A 5749-nucleotide genomic window follows, 5' to 3' on the forward strand; every position below is an offset into this window, starting at 1 on the left:
AACTAGTTTTTCTGTTAAAGCTGCACAATGTTGGAACAAATTACCAGCTGACCTTAGACTTGAACAACCTTACCCTAAATTCAGACATAAGATACTCAACTGGCTACATACTAAAGACACCTAACTGACAAACTACACCTTTTCCATACCTTCTTTGACTTACCTAGTCCATTGTTTTGTGCTTAATGTATCCTGTAGCATGTATCAAGTTCCTACTGCAATCACTGCTCTATGTATTGCTACCTTGTATTGTAACTAAGTTTTAAGATTTCCTATTTCTGTTTGCGCCCATCTACACCAGGGCTTGGCGCGCATTACCAAATAAATAAACAAACAAACAAACAAACCAACCATGTCAGAAAAAGAACTACAAAGGTCCAGAGTTGCTAAGCAGGATGTATTGGTTGATGAAAACATTCTGAAATGGAAATTAAACATCTGTGAGACATGGTATTTAACAAAGCTTTCTCATGGTGGTCCAGAATCATGCTGCTCCCATTTTCATCTTGTCTCCAGGCTTGCAACATTATCTGTTACTACTGACTTCTGCAATTGTATTTGCTCTCCCCTCTTGCTTCTCCACTCTTTTTGACTTCTTATTCTCTGTTCTCTCCTCCTCTCCCTTTCTCCCTTTTCCTATCTCCTCCCCCCTTACTTTCTTCTATGCGCTTACTCTATCAGAATTGTCCCGGGACCAAGTATGATAGCAACCTTGTCTGTCTCCACCCCCTCCCTTTACTTGTTTTTTTCCTCCCCTCTACTCCTCCAGCACTATCTGAAATGTTGTCACGCCTAGTACGATAGTCGCTTGTTTTGTTCCTGCCCTCCCTTTCTGCACCCCTCTCCCTCACCTTTTGTTTTTTTTTCCGGCTCTACCAGAAATGTCATCAGACCTAGTAAGGTAGTGGCCTGTCTTTTACCATTTCCTTTCCACTCTCCCCCCCCTTCCTTATCTATGTCTTTTCTCTTGCACTATATGAGATGTCGTCATGCCGAGTACGATAGTTAATTTCACATCCTTACTGTTCATGGCCTGTAAGAAAGTAATTGGGCCTCATTTCGAGTCCGGTGGTAACTGTGCCGGAAAAAACGGCTGGTTACCGCCGGACCCGTATTACCATTCCACCTCTGTGATTACCGGAATCACCAGGGCATTACGACCCCGGTGACACCTCCCACCTGCAGGAATCTTAATCAGCCGGTCCAGAAAGAACGGTGGCAGCGGTTTTACCACCACCGTTCTTTCCGGACCGGCAGGGTCGTAATGAGGCCCATTGTATTTTCCCTTCTTCCCTCGTTGCCTTGAAGAGCTTTGAAAAACATTTTGTATAGACGTTATATAAATAAACTGTAATATGATATCATATCATGTATATTCACTGGAAAAAATAAGGCTACAGCTACAAAATGCCATGAAAGAATGAACTGAAGAAATTGGGGTACACAAGGAGATGTTGAAGACACAACTACGACTTGTGGAACAGGAACAGCAACGTATAAGCGTGGAACTTCAGTATAGACCTGCCAAGAATGATAACATGAGGAAAAGATATGAAGTTGTGACAATCTCCATGATGCCACCTGAAGAAGAAGAGGAGAAATCACAAGCATATTATATAATCAAAGCTGCTTGGGAAAAAAAGAACTTCAGTGTGAAGAGGATGAGCTAGATGCTAAGATCCACAAAGCTGAAAAAGAAATAAGAGCATAGTAACAAAATAAAAAATCAAAAAAATATGAAAAAGAAAAAAGATCTTCGGAAAATACCCTGCAAGTAATTAACAGCTGCAACACCACTTACAAGAAAGTATTTCAGAAAGTAACAGAAACAAGTGAAGAATACAAAGAAAAACATTTAATTAGATGTACAGAAAATAGCTGCTAAAAAAAGTTACAGAGACAAACGGAGGCAGATTAAGGAGCTTCAGGAAGATATGCAGACCATAAAAAATATACTTTTGATGTATGTCTGTTGAAAGATGAAGCTTCTTATCAGGCGAGAATTGATGAAAAGATTTCAAACTCTACACAATGAAATAAAGAAACAGAAGAGCAGAACCAAAAACGAGAATTAGTCATGAAATAGTGCTCTAAACACATCCGAGACATGTGTTCAGCAAAAAAAAGTAAAGGAGAAACCCAAAAAGAAAAAAGACATTGCTCTTCGTGACCTAAGAGAATTCAATAGAGCCATAAACAAGATGCTGGTAGAAGCAGTGGAAGTAAATCCCGATTTAAACGCAGCCCTTCCATTGTACTTCCAACATGTTCTTATGTGTTTACCTACAATAATGTCTACGCCGAGCAGTCGTCGCAGTTCTGCACCTTCTTCCGTTCGAAGCTCAATGTCATCTGAAAGGTCTTCTACTTCCAGAAGCATAGCATCGTCAAGTTTGAGTCAGTCGTCTGTTAAGGCTGTAGACCTGGGTTTGCATTTTGTCTGTCCTCCCATCGCCTTCTCAAGGTCTTCCAGTATTGTGGGCAGCAGCAGTAGTTCCCGCAGGAAGAGTCAGAAGTATCTAGAAATAAGAGACTTCTATGACATGTCCACATGTGCCCACATGTCTTTGCTAGCGTGAACACCAGTATTCAGACCCTGAAAGCTAGCTCTTCAATGGCTCGGTTATAGGTTCCAAGAGCTAAACATTTTTGAATTTATAGGAATATAAACAGATCAGATAATGTTGCAAATAAGCCTTTTTACCGTCGGTTTATTGAACAGAAGGAAAAAAATCCGGTGCCCATTTGTTCTTGGCTCATCTGTTTATTTATATGGTTACTGAGTGCTAATTATGCAACTGATTTACTGTTCTGGACATAAACAACTGAAAGCACCATATTGAATTAGTGAACATCTCATTTTTCATTCTTCAGGTTTGGCAACCGTTCTCATTCATACAATAAACACACCTTTTGAAGTATCTACTAGTTTAACATGTTTAAGGTGACCTTCTGAAATAAGCCGTTAACTGTAAAACTGTAACTGTGAACATATGCTGTAATCAACCAAACTGTTCAAAAGGGTAAACGTCTATACCAAATAAGCTCTTCTGAAACACTAAAAAAAAAAAAAAATCTTTCACCCAGCTTAGAAACAAGGGGACTGTGCTTGCCCGAGGGCTCCCAAGTGTAGATTCCTCCCCTGTGTGTGGCCAGTAATAATATGCACTGTAATGATATATAAGACAAAATGCTCATGCTTGCGCCACCATCATATGCCAATACTCCCATGTATGTGTATGCTCCTGTTGGCATTGCCCTTATTCCAGTAGATGAAAACATGTTACTGCTGGCTCCATAAATGCTTCTTCCCCACCAGCATCTAAGAACACTTGTGATGTTGCCTTTGCTCTTAATGCGAGTTAAACAATGCAATGCTACTGAGAGAAATCATCACCACCTTGCTGACAGCACACCTGCCTCCAGCCCCCAAATGATAATACTGATGTTTACATCTCCCTTAGAACCAGTTGAACAAAGATCCATGTGTTGTAAGAAAACATGAACCTCCTGCTGGCAGCACAAATACTGTCTTGCAACCATGTAAGAACACACACCTTGTCAACTGTCCCCTTAACACCCGAAGAACATGCAGTGTCTAAAGTAAGAAAACATGTCCTTGTTGGCTGCACAAATGCCGTCCATGTAAGAACGCACATCATGTTGTCCTTGCCCTTAATGTGAGTAAAGAATTCCATGCTACAGAAATAAATTGTCCAGGCTGTCTGCCCGATGTTGCTATAAAATGTCAGTAAAAATATGTCATGCCACTGTTAGAAAATGTCAATGTGCTTCAATGTTCCCTGCCTGGGCCCCAAGCTTGCATACACGCACACACACACACACAAAGGCATACCCATTCACCAACCAGTCATTTACACCCATTCAGCTTTTCCCTCCCAATCATTATAATGCACACTCAAAATATTCACACACCATTCTCCATAACCGCACCGAGAACTATCACATTGCAGACTCACACACACATATTCTTACACACACACCATTCACACTGACCTCTCATTCATCGGTGCACTCACACAGACACATCGTTGCATACATACAACATGCCTGCACAAGCTTACAATATCTATTTTGTTACATGGTTCCCGACCTGAATCTGACCAGCTCTGAGGGAATTGATGATCCTCCAGAGGCTGTCCTCCAGCTCCCACACTCCACGCAGACATGAACCCGGGAGCTGGGAGAGCTTCTTTGTTCCTGACATTCGTGGTGGAGCTGGAGCTCCTGCAACTTGCGTGGCAACCACAATTGTGGCTCACTATCTGACTCATAAAGCAAATTATTTATTTTCAAAGCCAGAGTGTGAGCCCCTCCACTAAGTGTGGGCTAAGCGTCCCCTGCTTTGCCAATGGACAGAGTCCCACAAAAAAAGATCGATGTTGCAGAAGGCAGCACATGAACGCTGCCCATGCAAGGTCAGTCTTTTACCTCTCCCTACTTCCGCCCTGCCAATTTTAGGGACTCCCGCTGCACTCCCCATCCAGCCTATCTGCAGTGTTGCCACACTTCCCCCACACCCACTACTTAACTGTACTGCCCCCTGCTGACTCTTCTGGTTGCTCTCCAGGCCACGTCCTCTGAACCATGCGTACAACATGTCAGACAACATCTTCCTTTTGTACCTCAGAATTTTGGGGAAATAGTCTAGATAGCAGTTGCATCAGAGTCACCTGTGACCAGGAGATTGCAAAGATTGATTAGAGGGTTTGGAGGATATCCAATTGAGAGCAGTGTTATAGAGGGTAACAGGAGAGACGTGTGATCCTCAGTCTCAAAAGCGGCAGAGATGTCTAATACACTCAGGATGCTGAGAGCATGATGCTTGGGTTGTGGAAAGGAAGTTGATGAATGGTTCACTAGAAGGTTGGTTTTGTAACCCAGATTGGATGGGCTCAAAGAGTTTGCTAGATTCCAAGTGGATAATCATCCTATTGAAAACCACATGTTCCAGGTTTTTAGAGTAATGACGGAGAAAAGAGATGAGCTGGGAGGTAGCCAGAACATTGTTAGTCAGAAAGTTTGGGTTGAGAGCGGCTTCCTGGGGGCATGTAGTACAGTGCCCACTGTGATGAATAGGCAATTCCCCCAATCTCCCCAAAGGTGTGCCTGCCCTGTGAGGCTATGGAGTTGAGCCCATTCCACAGCACCCTCCCTGGAGGTCGAGGCAGGTGGGACCTCACCATTCCAATGAGGAACTCCCTAGAGAGGTCCACATATGGTTTACATGAAATTTCCACAGCAGAAGTTTTTAATATCATGACTGAGGAGATGGGAATGCCGAGAAGGAACCCAGAGAGAGGCTGGGACACTGGAGTCACAGCAGCCAGCCAACACAAGAAACCCGCAGAGAATAAACAGAGATAGAGAGAGTGGGATGACAGAGGCGCAGCGCCCACCCAAAACACGAAACCAGCAGGGCCAAAGCCCAAAGGAAGAGATAGGGACCCCAAAGACACGGCACGCCCCCCACACAAGAAGTCAGCCGGGCAGGAAACCAAACGAGAAAGATGGATGCGAGTACACAGAAGCCCCGTGGTGGATCGTCGGTGCCTCTAACGTCACCGATAAGGACGCAGGGAGTCGCAAGGACAGCACAGAGAGGAGAGAGACCACACCAAGAAGTATGCCAACAAAGTGCAGGCCTGAACATGCAGAATGAAGTCATGGGTTTAATCCCTCCTCTAAAGATTGTCTCTATCGCGTCCCGCGTCTGGTGTTTGTGGAG

General features: G+C 43.7%; 1 pseudogene; it reads left to right on the forward strand.

Annotated features, from left to right (window-relative positions):
• The first annotated feature begins 352 nt into the window (after positions 1-352).
• Positions 353-2579, forward strand: LOC138520282 (coiled-coil domain-containing protein 39 pseudogene; annotated as a pseudogene).
• The last annotated feature ends 3170 nt before the right edge of the window (positions 2580-5749 follow it).

The sequence above is a fragment of the Ambystoma mexicanum genome, chromosome 13 (genome assembly GCF_040938575.1).
Source record: "Ambystoma mexicanum isolate Mex_15411 chromosome 13, UKY_AmexF1_1, whole genome shotgun sequence".
Lineage (NCBI taxonomy): Eukaryota > Metazoa > Chordata > Amphibia > Caudata > Ambystomatidae > Ambystoma > Ambystoma mexicanum.